The 17,342-nt window shown below is 43.7% G+C and overlaps 1 long non-coding RNA gene across 2 annotated transcripts in view; it reads right to left on the minus strand.

Annotated features, from left to right (window-relative positions):
* Positions 1 to 10,165: 10,165 nt before the first annotated feature.
* LOC146772696 (uncharacterized) overlaps positions 10,166 to 17,342 on the minus strand; it is a 123,035-nt gene continuing 115,858 nt past the window's right edge. For both annotated transcript variants that reach the window (XR_014972242.1, XR_014972243.1), the window contains exon 3: positions 10,166 to 10,810. This is a non-coding gene — a long non-coding RNA (uncharacterized LOC146772696). The remainder of the gene's footprint in view (positions 10,811 to 17,342) is intronic.

Raw genomic sequence — 17,342 nt, forward strand, 5'->3', positions numbered from 1 at the left:
ATCCATGGAAGTTATCCCTGCAAGTCAGATCATGCAGTTTACATTCTACAATGCCCCTGCAAACTGATGTACATTGGAGTACTACACTCCCTGTTCACGAAAGAATTCTGCAGCATGTTAGACACTTTGTGGAACCACATCGGAGTGACAGCTTCCCTGAAATATTTTGTAATTGATACAATCCTGCTTAACATCAGAGGGGGTGATAGGGTGAAAGTGTTAAGATGGATGGAATTCCATTACATTGTAGGATTACATTCCGAAACTCCATGTGCACTGAATATGGAGGAAGACCTCTATACTCACCTATAGCCAAATAAAATATCTCTCTGCGACCATGAGGCAAGTTTGCGACAAATAAGTTTAGCAAGGAAGATTGACACAATTCACATAAATTGTGCAGGCACTGGCAGCTGATCATGAACTATGTGACATTTATTTCATTTTTTGAATTCCTTATATGACGTTCAGTGCATAAAAAAGTGCCTACAGCAGTGGAGGCAGGGGTGCCTTAAATATATCTGATGCGATATTTGAAGTCAGCCCACTTGGGCTCGAATGCACTATATCAATATAATGGTTTGTGATGTATCATGCGCCTCATTGTTGGGTTTCTGACATGATATTTGAAGTAAGACCACTTGTGCTTGATTGCATTTAAACACTCCATTACTTACATTCGTTCAATTCTCGTCATCTCACAATAAGTATGTGTATAATAGTGCACTTTTTAATATTGCAGTATGTATTGCAACAGTTGCCAGGACTATGCCCATTGGGGCCTTACTTAATTCCATTCTAATGTTGAATCTATGGTTTTGATTCTTATTACTGTGTCAAATATGGCACACACAGCGGAGTAGTGTCGGAATGAATTTATTGTATGTTAGGAACATACCCGCTCCGGCTTAATTTAATTTGATCCTGTTTTGAATTAACTCGCTATTGAATTTTCGTGCTTCCTCGTTTAATGTACTTTATCCAAAAAAATGTATTCGGGCATATGTAGCCTGAGTAACATGAAGAAATTCACTGAAAGCAAAATTGTGGTTGCCCTACATATTACCAATGTAAATAATACATGTTTGCTGTGCCGACAACTCAGTTAAAAGCCTTTTCACACTGACTATTATGATGTCACACGTTACGCAGTGTAAATATGAATGGAAAATAGTGCCTCACCATCAGTGAGCAGGGCTGCAGGTCAGCCAAAACAAGTCTGATGGTGTTTTCGGTAGCATTTGAATAAATTTGCTTTCAACGCAGAAGTATATGCATTCCTGAAGTCTCTTGCACGCAGCATTGTCTCCTCAACCATATCAAGGGGAGGTCAGATGAATGTTGCGCAGAGGTTGCTGTCTTCACTACACACTGATGCACCCTTCGCTCAATCGCATGACGAAAAGTAGCAAAAATTGAAAAGGATACACACACATATATATATATTTTTTTTTTAAACAAATGTTATTGTTATTTTTCAACATGTAGCAAACAGTACAGTACCAGGTAAAGCCATAGAACATCCCATTACAATGAATTACAGTACATGTCTACGTATTGAGTCCATCTAGCAATGATCCATCATGCGGAATACTGTTGGACAGTAGCTGTAAATCAATTTGTTCCTTATATTTGAGTTGGCTTACCGCTTCCTAAATCCGCCCCCTCTCTCCCTATCCCTGCTTCTTCATATAACACAGGATGGATTCTCATGAGGTCTCGTTTTTCCTATTGACCCCTGGTAGACTACCCCTAGTCCGTGTGCCACTTATCTCCAGCACGGATTCCCCTCCACCCACTCCTCCTATTTGTCTTCAGTTGTCATTCAAGCTTGGATCAGGTTGTTGGGGAATGTCAGGGGTGCCATCGTCAGGGTCTTTTAAGCATTCCACTAGCATGTCCCAGGCCCTAGCCTTATCTATGGTGTTACGACCACCACACACACACACGCGCACGCACGCACATACGCACGCGCAAGCGCACACACACACAAACATATATGCCTTTCTTCGAGGCTTATACATGTTCAAGATATTGTTGTTGTCAGTATTCTGTCTAAAATATTTTTGTAGGCAATATTTTTCTACTCTATATTCTGACATGCAACTCCCCAAAAGGCTGAGAGACAACCTTTAAAAAGAGACTAAAAACATGGCTGTTCCCCTAAGTCAACGTGCAGAATTCTCCTTGTCTTGTTTCATACTAGTGCTGGGATGCCTAAGGGTAGCTATGCGCTCTATAAATCCCTAAACCTAAACCTTGTGTTCATTTAGACAGATCGTGACCTGGCTATTCAGGCTGGACTGTCCGTGAGTTCCTAATGGGGCAGGACCATAACTAACATGCATACGGTTGCATATGGTTGGTCTCCATCTGGAGTGTCACAGTGGATGGTTGCATATGGTTGGTCTCCATCTGGAGTGTCACAGTGGGGAAAAATATGATGGACTGGAATGCAGCCTGAGCAATTGCAAGAGCCTTTCACCGCTGATGTCCTGGAGCTTAACCTTACTGTGGAGCCCAAAACTAAGCACCTAGAATGATCTTTAGTGCTTAACACTGGGAGTAGCGATGTCTAGCAGTCTAAAGTGTACTTATGGAGGTGGTGTCGGGCTACAGCTACATAACTCCATAAACTACCAATATGAAAAATGAAGCCTTGAGTGAGGCATGATGTTCCTCCCGCACTCAACAATGGTAAAAAATGTCACATGCATTGTATGTGTGTGTATGTGTGTATGTGTGTATGTATGTATATACATATATATGTATCAATGTGTGTGTGTCTGTGTATGTTAGTGTTTTTTGTTTTGCTAATTACTTTGGCGCAGTTTGACAAATCTCAGAAAGATTTCCCCAAAAAGGTTCATCCACTAAGTCGATCCTTATCGAGGAGAGGAGGAGCAGACACATAGGCGCAGCAGCGGAGATCGCATCACGTATCATGCTGGACCAAAGGGGTCTCCTGCCCTCACCCTCCTATGGGGCACTCTGTCCCATCTTTTAGGCGCCGGACCAAAGGGGTCTCCTGCCCTCACCCTCCTATGGGGCACTCTGTCCCATCTTTTAGGGCTTTAGATACCGAGGCCATGTCGTAGTGGAGTGTGATCTTGTTACCCCACACTGGATACCCTCTCACCACAGTTTGGTAAGAGTGGAGCCCGCAGTTCTTTCACTTAGGTCCTGATGAATGCCGCGGACCCTACTGGGCCATCTGGCAGAAACATGTCGACCCTACTGACATCGGTGGGGGGACAATAACTTCCCCTAGTCACCGATAACCCTATTTTTAAACACCATATAGATGGCAACAATATTAAATTTAAATTGACATCTATAATGGCTTTTAACTCACTGTTTTCTGTAAGTGCTCCCACTTAGTTTAGAAGTGCATCCCTGTCGTCAGGTGCATGCCTGACCTCTATCAAACCAAGTTTTTAGAGGGCGAGGACTGGTCTATGATGAAGCATAACACCAGGTGGTGTGTGAGACCAGTCCTTCACTTTTTGTGAGATGCCTGCACTCCCGAACTAAGACACATTTGCACTTAGATCACCCCACTGGGAGCAGCTCTGTTGTGTTTAAACATTTATGTTGGAGGCTGCTGTCTCCCAGTACCCCGTGCCTCTGGTTCCCTCACCACAGATACACTCTGGGTTTCGTGGTTACACATGGTCCTAGAGAGATCTGCCTTCAACCCAAAAGGAAAAAAAAAATTTTGGCCTGGTGGTGGTGCTGCAAAAATCTTGCAGAAGCCAGCTTGGACCCCCTCCACCCACAGTCCCAGGGGACTGTTTTTGTAGCACTTCGTCTTTTTAATAGGTCTACATCTTTGTTGTATCTAACACTGTCATGAAATGAACACCATATCCCGATCAAGGCACAAAAACATACATTGCGAAAGGTGCTTTTCTTATATGGTGCATTGACTACATTGACACAACTCAGTAGGTTTAGGTAGACATATATAAAGAAAGAAAGTGGAATGTGTTCAGCGCTTATGATATTTACTTTCACACACTGATCACGATTCATTGGTAGATGGTTACATCAAGGCAGGCCATGCCTGGGTGAGATGTCAGATGGGATGATTAATGTTCTAAGAGTAGCACTGTCATTGTGAAAGCATGTTTTTTTTAACAGCACTAAAAGAAAGTCAAAATGCTGTTTTAACTTATTGTTTATTATTTATGAGAGCTAAATATCCTGCAAAGGAATTGAATACTGTGACTTACAGGAAATAATTCACAATTAGACGTTGTGTCTGTGAAATGCAAGCTTAAATTAAACAAGAAAACTTAACAATGTCTGGACCATTGTGCAGAGACCAGTAAGGTGCAAGACTACAAAGTAGCTTGTTCTTCACTCTGAGCCCATCTCCAAACGTCTAGAGGTGAGAAAACAATAATTACAGTTCCCAGAGGATGCTTCATTCTTATCATTCACTTGACTGCTGTCAGTGGAATGATTTCCCTGAGACACCCACACAGAGAACAATGGGGAAGAAATTATTTCTGCCTTTGCTGGTTGATTGATGAGCGTTGCAACTGCTTAATCAGCAAGTTAGGATGGAAATGAGTTTAATAGCCAGAGTGACTAGACAAAGTTCACCTTGATTGTCATACATTATTACTGACATAACTGAAAAAACAAATTGTCAAGATGGAGTTGAGGTAAAGCACACCAAATCACTTATTTATGCACAAGCAATGGCCATCATATATATTTGTTATTAGAACTTCATGATTGGCAACATCTTCTGTAATATTTTTGTTGTGATTTAATGGCCACCAGACTACATTTCCTTTTTCGGATGCATTTTCAGAAACGCTATGAGGCTCATCTGACTAAGAAACAAATTATTACTGTTGATGGTTTTTTTGGTTTTTTTAAACAGATTTGTTTGGGGTTTTTGCACATGTATTGCATCGCCATGGTACATTCAAGGCAAAGTGTTAAGTCATTGTTATCTTCGTTACCGCTCCCCGCTTCTTTCAACATTACAAACATTCCCAACTCGTCCCCAACCCTCGTCCATTGAGTCGGCGTCTCACTTTGAAGTTGTCAGCGTATGCGATGTGTTTGTCTGCTCTAGAGGTCGCTGTGTGTTGGTATGTGTAGGTTATGAACAGCAGCGGCCCGTGCAGGTAAGAGCGATGGGGCAGTGGGACCAGGTTGGGGGCGTTTGACAGACGAGGAGGAGAGAACATTATTTATTTATTTAATTTTCCGTTGTGGTCGTCTGCCAAATCCCCCCCCCCCCCCCCCCCAACCTGGCCCCAAAGCTCTTACCTGCACGGGCCGCGGCTGGTTATGAATATGGGAGACAGGGGTATGGTCAGAGAGGCGCCGTCAGGGGTGCGACCGGGCCAGCCCCCTTCCACCCTGTTCTAGAGATGAAGGTCACGAAGACAAGGCCGCATTATTACTGTAGAATTTAATATGAATCTAGATCTCAGGCTCGGACCCAACCAGGCAGAGGAAACTTCCGCTCATCCAAGTAAATATGTGTTCCAGACAGAACTTGACGTTGGCACCGATCCACCTCCCTTGTCCAGCTACATGTGTAGCTAAGGGCCATCTGCAGGTATTTAGAACAGATTTTGTTGTTGTTGCATGACCTGTCCCGGATTCACATGTATGTGCAAAGATCATAGGTGGATTGTGAGGATCCTTGTGGTACCCCATATTTTGCCCCCTTGTATTGGGCATTACTGTGATTCTATGGGTTTGTGTCCTTGGTGAACTCTTTAATCCATCCCAGGGCCACTCTACAGATTCCTATCTATCCGCGCAGTTACGATAACTTTATGAGACAGTCTACTGTGTCATCAAAAGATCCAAAAGAATTAGACCGCTACCTAATTCCCATCCATCTGGTAGGGTTTTGCAGTAATCACCCTGGGACTTTGTAGACTTGAGGACAGATAGTTGTTTATCAATAACATAAGCTGTATCTCTAGAAAGCCACCATAACACTCACAGGTGCATAGTCACCTCCGACAGTCACCAGCCTTCTGGTCCCTCACCAAGATTCTGTGGAACCTTGGAGGGAGAATTCTATTAATCTTAAAGTAATAGACACAGCACTACGTGGCTTTCTTTTTCCTAAAAATAACCAACAATAAAACAGAATACTATAACGAAAGGAAAAAAAGGAAATAACATTTGCATGAAAGAAATGATAACTAAAGAAAACTAGCGGAGAAACTGCCTAGTACAAATATGCAGACCTTGAAAGAATTATCATACATAAGAATAGTCCTGCAGATTAATGCATTAAAATCTATACTTTAAGGGTAGAACTATGGCGCATGGTCCTATTAGAATAGCCCAATAGAATGCTGCATTACAATGTAGTCTTAAGAGCAGAACATTGGCCTGTAGGTTTCGCTGACTGTGTGACCATAAGCCTCCGACATGTGTTTTTTCTTTCCAGATCTTCAAGCTTCTACTTGAGTCAACTTTAATTACTCAGAGTTCCACCAGTGCCTCCTCCCATTGTCACATACATTATTATTGACTGGTAGATCACCAAAACTACAACCCCACTTCTTCACATGAACAGGTGTGAGAAATAGCCTGGTTTGACATGGTAGCCCCCCACTTTTTTGCCTCGATAATGATGTGGTTTCAATTGAAAGTGCTCAGGGTCCCTGCCAAACAGATCCCCTGTGCCAGAGCTCCTTCCCTAAAACTGTACCACGATTGGCACTTCAGACCCCCTGTAAGTTCATAGTAAATGGTACCCTTGTACATAGGACATTGGGACTGAAGAGGGTCCCCTGGGGACCCCGCACCAAGGCCATGCAAACTACCGCTGCAGTCTGCATGCCTTGGTGCAGAGAAAAACAACAAGCAGCACTGCCTGAGGTATAGGTAAGTCACCCCTCTAGCAGGCCTTAAAAGTCCTAAGGCAGGGTGCTCTATATCTCAGGTGTGGGCATATCTGCATGAATAGATATGCCCCGTTAATATTTAAGTCTATTCTTAATATTATAAGTGCCAGTGAAGCCATAGAGAGAGTACAACTCGAGTTCCCCAGCACCATGATGGCTTTACTGAACACAGGAGGGTTTGTTACCAAACAACTTCTCTTGATGCCAGTGTGGGATTTATTGAAACATGTACCCAGAGGGCACCCCAGAGGTGCCCCATGAAAACCTACCAACTCTGGTGTGGTCTCTGACTGGTTTTAGGCAGCCTGCCACCACCAGACATGTTTCTGGACCCCTGGGTCGAGAGCCCCTGCTCTCTGAGGCCAGAAAACAAAGCACTTCCTGGGCAGAGGTGTCATGCCTCCTCCCCCAGGATGAGCACTTTGCTTGAGAGGGAAGCTTCAAAGGCCCTGCCACCTTTGTAATGCGGCCCTAGCCTCCACTGATGGCAGCCCCCGGTTCAAAACCCCACTTTTGGCAGGAGAGCACGTGGGAAAACTTAGCAAGCGTAGGAGGTGTGCCCCCCCCCCCCACTTCGTTAACTCCATCCCTCAGGTGCAGGTGGCGAAGTGAAGCACATTTTTCAGTGCCCACCATCTTGGAGATGGTGGAACTTACCCAATAAGGGCTAGGGCTATGCCCCCCATCCACCGGAGGGTGGCATAACAGTGGGTGCAGACACCCCAGGTAAGAAACCAATTGGTCCCTACCTGTCACATCCCTATACCACCCCTAAATCTAGTGTTAAGGTGGCACCCCCAGACCCTGAAATCAGATTCCTGACTACCTCAGAAAAGCCGGACACTACAGCATCGCTCCCGCAGAGAAGGCTACAGATACCAACTGACTAGGCCACAGCTCTGCTGGACTGTCTGCAGCCCTCGATGATCCTGCACCAAAAGATTATCCGTCCTGCAACCCAGCGACCTCCAAAGCCTTGGGAGGACTGCCTACCTTCAGCAAAGATCAAGACCTCTGGTGGACAGTGGACCTGTTCAGAAGAAACCAACTTTGAAGAACAAAGACCTCTGTCCTGAGGAACCATGAAACAACCACCGTATCCACCTCTGCACTGCAATGGCCATGGCCCGAGTCCAAGTGGCCCACTGGTCCTGTGAAGGCTCCCGAGGACTTCTGACCCCTGCCGAACTCCAACTCGACACTTGAAGCCTCAACTCGAAGACTCCCCCTGACCGCGACCTATCCGGTAAGAGTTTTACGATGCCTAAGAATACCCCTGCACCTGAAGCCCCTGGGCCTTAGGGAGCTTTACCAATGGTGTCCCTACTTACCCTTGCATCTCTACACACCTGGGCAGCTGTGGGGTTTCTTCATCCTGGCCTGAGCCTGCAGCATTTCTTCAAGACCGTTCTCCCCCCTTGAATTGCATTGGTTTCTAAGGGTGTAAGTTTGGTGCTGCCCTGTGGCTCCCTGTACTTACCTTAATTCCAGGAGATAGACCCCTGACACCGCTTTACTCACCTGTGAGCAGCACGGCTTCGATTACCCCTGTCTCCATTGATAAACATTTGGCGCCTGATCCCGAGTTTGACATCTGAACCCGCCGCCCTTGTGCCACTGGGGGTGCAGGGTTGGTGATGATTTGAACCTTGCCTGGTGTTGACCCCAGAACCCGGAGACTGAATTTGTAAGTTGAGTACTTACCTGCAAAACTGCATTCTTATTTTCCTCTCATGTGTTAACATTACGAAGCCTGAAAATTGCACTGTCAACTTTTTTTAAATGTAAAGCAGTGCTTAATTTGAGCCAATGGTTTCCGGTGCTCGGCACCCACACTTAAATGTCAACATCGATGCTTGTGACAGTCTGCCACAAGGTGGCACTGTCTGAGATGACCACAGCAACAGTCAATCATTAATTCAATATACATTAAAAATTAATATCACCTGCTTCCCAAGCCATTCTTATAGCTTTGAGTGCCTGGAATAGTCCGAATTGTCACAATTTCAGGAGTGTGATGGTTAGTAGTTGTGTTGTTACTATCATTGGCAGCATGGCAGGGGCAATGTGTGGTGCAAGTTGTAGTGGTGTCCTGATGAGAAGCCTGGCACTTATTGTTATACAAATTGAGCACTGGTCTAAAGTATTTTTCCTGAAAAAAATTGACTTAGCTTTTTGTGTACATCTTGGTCTTAAAATAAAACTTGAAAGAAGTGTATTTTTCTAAAATTGGTGTGTATCTCCTTTTTGAGTCATGTGTCATTTATTATTCACTGTGTGCATATCATTTGTCTTACACTCCTTTGTGTTAGGCTTAAGGCTGCTCGACCACACTACCACATATAGAGCGCTGTGGGTTTACATTGAGCCCTGTACACTTCTGGTGAAATCTTTGGACTCTTTACACAATATAACCACCAAGTGGTATATCAAATAAAGAGTCAACTTCCTACGAAAGTTTTTTTTATACATACCCCATCACCTACCTTGAAATTTAGAACTCTAGTTCCGTTTCTAGTATCATAACTCTGCTTTTGTTTCTGCTGAATTCTTCTAACATTTGACCTCACAACCTTATCAAGTTCATAATCCATGTGTCCCAATTCTACCCATTTAGCCAGCCAAGGAGTATAAATTGGGATGCTGGTCTTCTCCTTCCCAAACCCTCAAAAGATGTGTTAGTAGAGTGCTGTGTAGTGTGATAAATCCACAACATTGATCACACTGCATTAATCACCACACACCTATTCTGCAGTGCCCATTGGATGCATTCCCCCAAAACATGATTCATACATTTGACCAAACCATTTGTTTCAGGGTGATAAAGTGCACTTCTGAAGTGTTTTACTCCATCTGACTCAAGAAACATCTTCACTCTATGACTGACAAGCTATAAACCTTTGTCTGAAACTGTATACTTTGGGAACCCTTGATGAAGGTGTATGTCTCTGAGAAAGTCTGCTACAGCTTTGGAACTTGGTTCACTAATGAACTCTACCTCTGGCTATTTGCTGTATTAGTTCATTAAAACCAATGCATATTGAGATTGGCGTGGTAAAGCATTGCATGGGCTTATTACATTGATTCTAAGTTAATTCCAGAGTTTAGATGTCAATTGAACCAGTTGAAGGGGAAAAATAGTCACTTTCAACTTCTTCTCACACCCTGAACGTATGACACAATTTATGACCATCTGCTCAATGTCTCTATCACACTGTCATCCCCAACATTATAATGTAGTAATCATGCAGGAACATCATAAACTTGAGGACAGATAGTTGTTTACTAACAACAGAAGCTATGAAAGACAGCACTACTGATTTTTAGGATACCTTTGATGATTAATTCTCTTTTTGGGGCAGTCTGAACAGAGAATGGGGAAACTGGAAGTCAGCCATTGTTCTAGAAGACAGCTGATTCCAGGATCTGGCTTAAGAAGAGTAGGTTTGTGGTTAGCCAGAAGTTTGAAGTATCCTTGAGGTCGAAAGCTGACTTCTTGAAGACTTTAGCCACAATGGTGTGGTTCAGGAGTCCAGTGACACAACCACTCAGGATGAGGCATTCCTGATGCTTTTGATGGCCACCGATATTGTTTATAGCCATCATAGATTTGTATGTCAATCTTGTCGGGCACAGTCCAGTCAGAGCGTCCCAGTTAAGTGGCCTTTTAAATGGGTGGAGTGCGCAGCCTTTAAGACTGCGCGCTGTACCACGAACGACTGCCCATCCTGTTTTTGCCTTAGCCTTAATGGCATCCTGCGTCTCGGCGTCGGTTCCTGCTGTTTCCTGCTTGTTCGGCTCTCCTACGACCTTGTTCGTCTCTGTCATAGTGTCGGATTCGTCCTAGTGCGATGGGTTCATCGTCCTCCAGTCCCTCTTGAGTATTTTCTGGAAGCCTTCTGCTGCCACATCTATAACAAACAGAAGAGAAAGTTATTTCAAAAGCAGAAAACACTACAATGGGGTAACACGCTTCTGGTGCCTGAAATGTGATAATTGAAAAACTAATCTGAGAATTTGCAGGTAGACTTTGGATGAAACTTGCTAGATGTTACGTGGCTGTGCTACAACCTGAAAATAACTAAAAAGAGAAAACAAACATTAGTATTATAAACATCATTGACATAAAGGTGTGAAGTATTTTGAACACTATTATTTTTGCTGGCATGGATGTGCAAAGTATCTGACTCCAATTGATCTGCGCATTTGAAAATATTCTAAATTTGTTCGAATTTCAGCAGGAAATGCTGCCAAAGATTTAGTAATTGATTTCATCTTGCTTGCCCAGAGTTCCCTATGTTTTCAGAAGTCACTTTATGTTTTTAGAAGACTAATTTATTATGGGCATCTTGTAAAACGGTTTAAGCAAGAAGTCATTAGAGAGTATATATAGGTATGAGTCATAGGTATTAGATTAGCACATTAATCATACAGGTGAGAGAGATATTAAATAATTAGGGCTTACATTGTAGTTCCTTATTTGTAGAGACAGCAAGTGCATGCCTGGAAAAATTAGCATACCGGACAAAGGGACATTAGGTATTTAGGACAGTTTTAATTCTAAAATAGTAAGATTACCACTGTATTAATTAATTGCTAAAACATTGTCATTTTTTAATAGAAGCGAGCAGGGCCGGACTGGCCGTAGCGGTCACCGGGCATTTCCCCGGTGCGCCGCCAGGGTTGGGGGCAGGTTATGGGCCTCTGGGGGCCGATTTTGTTACAGGGCCGTTTTTGCAGCATAGCTGCAATATCGGCCGCTGTAACAAAATCAGCCGAAACCGGCAGTGGCAAACAGCTCGGCTGCACCCCTAAACCCCCCGGGGGGCCTGCCGAGCACTTTGCTAGGGCAGGTTGTGGTTTCCAGTCTGGCCCTGGAAGCGAGAAGGCCAAGACAACACAGGAGCCCTGACGTGATATGCTGATCCGCACCAGTTTGTGTCCCTTCGCTCCATTGGGTCAGGTAGGGTCCGTACGACTGATCCGCTTGACCTACAAGGAATTTGGGAACCATTTCACTCCTGGAAATAAAGTCTAGTAAGAGCCTGACAAATCTTAAGCCCTTTTTGGGGAATTTAAACATGTTGAAGATTGTTATACATGCAGACATGGGGGTTATTGGGTCGTTTTGGGTGAAAGATCAAATTCTTGGGAGGTGGAGAGAGCTTCTATGATCCTAACAATTTTGCAAGGAAAGTACCACAGAGAGGTTTAATGATCCCCAGTTCAGATAATTCCCTATGGATGAATACTGCCTATTCCTGATCTTTACTCATATTACATTGTTTGCAAGTCTGTATTTTATTACACTTAATTGCATGTGTATATTTTGTTTTGTATTGTCAAAAAGCCTGGAAGCTGCTCCCAGCATCTGGTGCTACATAATAAATAAAATGAATTCAATATGCACAAAATTAAAACAAAAACAATCCAATACAGCTTTCTCCGTCACTCTGTAACAGCAGGGGCCTCACAGGATTTCAGGACTTGTGCACACACAGGCAAAGTTGCTCTCTGAGGGGAGTCGCCTGCACACTCTTTTGGTCATCAGTGGAGTCCAAAAGGATACTGTTGCTTTGGAAACCTGGGGAATGATGGCTAAACATATCTTGGGCTGCCGGTTCATGGCATTTCACATGAATGGCAGCCATCTTGCTTTCAGAGGTATAAAGTCTAGCTTGGGGTCAAACACAAGAAGTGGCCATCTTGGATTGGGGAGCACGTCATTTTACTCAATGGCCCACATGCTGTATTGATTATCAGGGCTCCCTTTCTTTTGATGGTATTTCGTCAGGAATGAAGGTAGAATGTATTAAGGCCACAGGGCTTGCAATCACTAGCCTTGCCACACTTTAGCTTGGATCACACCCGGCCTCCTACTGTTGTGCACTTTGGTTGTTTTTCTCATCATGTGGGTCACTTTCTAGGCTTGATCTCTATTTCCTCTTGCTCTTGTGTACTCTTCTACTGCTGTCATCCTGGAATATTGCACAAAGGTGCCGAGTGCCTCTGCATTTCCAGAATTTCTCCTTAGACTGTGATGGGTGAGTTGTTCGCCTCTTAATTCATTTGAGTCTGTGGGATACAAGCTTTTCAGCGTTGCCCCACAAGCAGCCTCTGACAACATGAGGATCCACTCCCTTACTTTCCTTGTTTCACTCCCCTGTTTATCCGGTTCAAAGATCGTGGAGGCTGGGGTCTTTAGTAAAATCCTAATGTGCACATATATGTTGTGCTAAGACCTATTTCAATGAGCCACCAGAGGATGTGGCCTAACGGTCAGAGCTGCCGACCTTGGAGCTGGGGAACCAGGTTTGAGCCTCGGCTCAACATCCTGTGATTCTTGGCAAATCACTTAATCTCCCCGTGCCTAACAAAACGAAAGTGTTCTTGTGTAACGTAACTGGTACTCATGTAAAGTGCTCCAATACCTTCGGGTCAAGTTCGTGATATATAAAACTGCAACAACATAAAAACACCTTCTAGGGCCTATGGAGATATAAGAAATGACCTTATGCTTTCCCACATTATATACTAAATTAACATTATAATTGGTCTTCTTAACACCACCACACATGGACAATAAGGTCACACAACCTTTTTTAAATATAACAAGCTCATATATAAACTGGTCAATGGTGCAAGGGTCTGACTCTCAGAGTTAACCAAGATCCATTTCATAGAAAAAGAAACTAGTAACCCACCCTGGTTGAGTTTACCCATCTGCCCCCTTAGTTAGGTCAGTCCACTGTCCAGGGGTTTTTAGTGTGTCCTCTTCGATGCTCAAATATTATTTGGCACATAGATGTAGCACATGGTGACATTTTTCAATGTTCACCTCCACATTTATCAACATTTACCATATGCTAACTATCAAACACTATAAAATACTGATCTAGACAGCTGTGATGTCCTAATTACAATCTCTGTGGCCACATATTTAAGATTTTCAATGTAAGGTAACAAAACAAAGTAATCTGCCTCATTTATGGTCTGAGGAAAAATTATTCAATTTCTGCAATGAGATCTCTTCTTGTTGACACCAGATCACTGGATCTAGCACGGTACTCTATGGTTTGGAACATGGTCAGTGGCAAAGCCTAAAACATCTGTCAGTTCTCAACTGATCAGACTCCTGCTCGAACCTTAAACTGTTCATTCCAAAATGGTGCTTCGCAAAAATTGGAAGTGGAATATTAAGCCGGCAGGTTCAAAACTCTGGAATATTCTTCACAAAGACTTTGGGCAAATGAACAACCTTAGGAAATCTGCCTTTTCTGCATGGTCATCCCAGATTTGTGGCCTTTTTGGGGCCCTATTTTTATTGGACTTAGAATTCTGGGCACTGTTACCGCTATAGATAGATTGGCTTACCCATAGTTGACTTATTTAACGTGTCTATAAATCCATAATAGATGGTATAGAAAATGTACTCAGAACATGGAAGTTAAAGGCCACCTGTGGACTGCATTTTGCCATCCACAGAGTGGGCCTGGAAAACATGGCTTTAGGCCAACTATGTGTTGCCTGACAGCGGCAGCCTAAAAACTTGCTGTCTCGCCTGGCAATATAACCCTTTTTGACAGAGGATGGAAATCCCACTTTTAAATATTAATAAATCACCTCTAAGTACACCTCGGTACCCACAAGTAAGGTGCCTGATATTAAAAATTACAATATGTGTGATATTAGCATTGGCATGGTCTACCATTGACTAGGCCCCAAAGCTATTTTTACTAGCAGGCCTGTAGCTGATCCCTCCAAAATGTCAAAGTGCAAATAACAAACTTTAATCTGTAACTTTTGACACGAAACAGCTAAAATAGTCATTCAAAGACTATTTTTCCTATTTGTTAAACGTCAATTAATTAGTGAAGATAGAATTATTAAAAATAAATATTTAGGAAAAGTAACTTTTAGCAAGTTACCTTTTCCCTGCCTGAAGCTTCTGGAGGCTAATTTGCATTAGCCTGCTAGCAGCTGCCCAGCCAGTGCTTGTCCTTAATGAGATGTAAAACTGATCCTAGAGCTGAGCCATGGCTTAGGCCTGGTGTCATGATGGAATGGGTGTGGGAATTTGTTAGTGTGGTCCTTGGGACTTCATTAACTTGCAAAGGGCCTGCCTTTTCACAAGTAAATGTAGAGTGAAACCTGGAGAAGGCAACACTTTGTCCCACCTGCCAGCTGGTACTAAGCCCAGCAGGATGGGAGCTACCCCCAGAATTGGTTTTGCTTGACTAAAGAGCAGGGTACTGCTCATTTCCCTGGCCATACCCCTGGGTAGGCACACAGGCTCTGCACAATGGAGAAAGGGCTTCCCCATCTTGAAGTCTAGGAATAAGGTGCAATGTGGGAAGTTTGCAGCAGAGCAGTCAGGATCTGCTGCAAACATGGGTACAGGAACTTTTGCCCCATTGTTTAAGGATGAACCAGGAGTCCCCATCACCACCCACTAGTTGCCGCCAACCATAAATGTGACATCTTAAAGGCACCTTCCATAGAACACTTTCTAGACCTGCGGAAGATCAGAAGAGGATTGGACCTGATGTATGTGACGTGAGAGGAGGCCTGAAGGACTGGACCTGCTCCCTCTTGTACCCAAGATGAAGAAGTGGACTGTAAGGGTCAATTGGCTGACCTCCTGTGTGGCCACAGTGACACAACAAGCCATAATAGACCTTTTTCCTGAAGTGACCATTTAACCATTACCCATTGAGTTCTGACCCCTAAATGTTGTCCCTGAAGACCTGGGGCATTAGAAGTGACCAAGAGAAGCTGTTCCAGAAACCCTGAAAAGTTGGGACTTTGAATGTCTTTGGTTCAGCTTATTAGATTTTTGTCATTTTGGTGTAATATTGTTTATTAAATTTAACTCTATCACAATAGAAAAGCTAAAAGAAATTATAAATAGCCTATTTTGGTTAACAAAAAAAACACAACACTCCTCCATATACAGAACATGCCCAATAGATGCTGGGTCTGGAAATTAACAATGATGCATTCCAAAGGCCACATCCTGCACCCAATACCCACCGGGTATGACAGAACACTTGGTGTTGTTTGTGAGGCATTGCACACATAGGCTTGCCTTGTGGCCCGGAGTACCAGTGTGGTTATTGAGTTCATCTGAGGGCAAAATGGTACACACTGTGCTAAGTGAGTAGAAGTGATGGCCAACTGTGGCAAGGGTAGGAGTCTTGATAATGTATATCATTAGGCAGTCAAACGAATTAGCTGAACTCATGTATAGAGAGGTTGTCATTTAACAAGGAAAATGATGGTACTCACTGTACATTCTGATTGCAAGACAAAAAATGTATACTTAGACGAACGCCCATGGTCCGCCATGGGGGCAGAGTAAATTACTATGTCCCCAAGGTGGAGAGGCCGCCCACCTGATTTATAAATGGCCACCAAGCAGGCGATCATTCATAGAGGGGTTGGCAGGAACCGCCATCACAGCAGTTTCTGTCAATGCATTTTAGTGTCTGCAACCGGGCTGCATCGGAAGAACAGTATTCTTTTTTCTTTTAAAAAAGAAATTCCTGAAACACAATATTCTTTTTGAAAGGACAAAAAAGTGCTTCCCTCACCATGGGCGGCTTCTTCCTGGCAGGGGGGGCATTATAATAGTTTTACTGTTCCTTACCGCCACGTTTTACCTAGCGGTAAGAAACAGTAATAAAAAATGACTACATGTCCGTCCATCTAAATTGAGCTGGCAGACATGTAGCTATTTTTCCAATGGCCCTTACTATCCAGGGCCGCTGAAGGAGCTTGGCCACGGCAGAGACAGTGTAGACTCTGTTGTGGCCAAACTAAAGTTTTGCCTCCAATTTAATTTGGAAAGCGGACCATCTATTGTGGGGGAGGGAACGCCTTTTCTGCGACAAGGAAGGTTTTGGAAGGATGGAACATCCGGAATTGCGTTATGCAGCAGTTTATTTCTTTAGGGCAGATGGGGTCCATTTGTCCCGGTATGGTATGGAGTTGTACATAGTTCAGCTTAAGGAGGTTTTGGACAAAGCGTTAGGCATCTGTAGATACCCAAAACGGCAGGAGTCCTCGTTGGGGGGTCAGAAAAGTCCTTGGCAGAATTTTCTGAGTGGCGTTTTTTCCTGGGTATTGTTGGTACAGCGGTTACAGTTACAGTTTATTGGTTGGGAAGGCCTCTCCGGGGGCACGCAGGAAGGGGAAAGAGCATAGAAAGTTTGCATAGGTAGATAGGTGAAGAAAGGTTAAGAAGTTGCAAGTTTTGGGGGTTTATAAATGTTTTGCAGGGGGGAATTATTTTAGGGGAGGGGGTAAGGTAGGAGGATATTATTTAGTTAGGTTTCGTTTTGTACGGCACAGGCCAAGGAATGTTGAATATAAGGTGCACCTGTGTGCAATAAAGCGGCCTTTTCCACACCAACAACCTAGTCTGTGGTCTGTGCTGAAACC

The sequence above is a fragment of the Triturus cristatus genome, chromosome 12 (assembly GCF_964204655.1).
Source record: "Triturus cristatus chromosome 12, aTriCri1.1, whole genome shotgun sequence".
In the NCBI taxonomy this organism is placed as follows: Eukaryota; Metazoa; Chordata; class Amphibia; order Caudata; family Salamandridae; genus Triturus; species Triturus cristatus.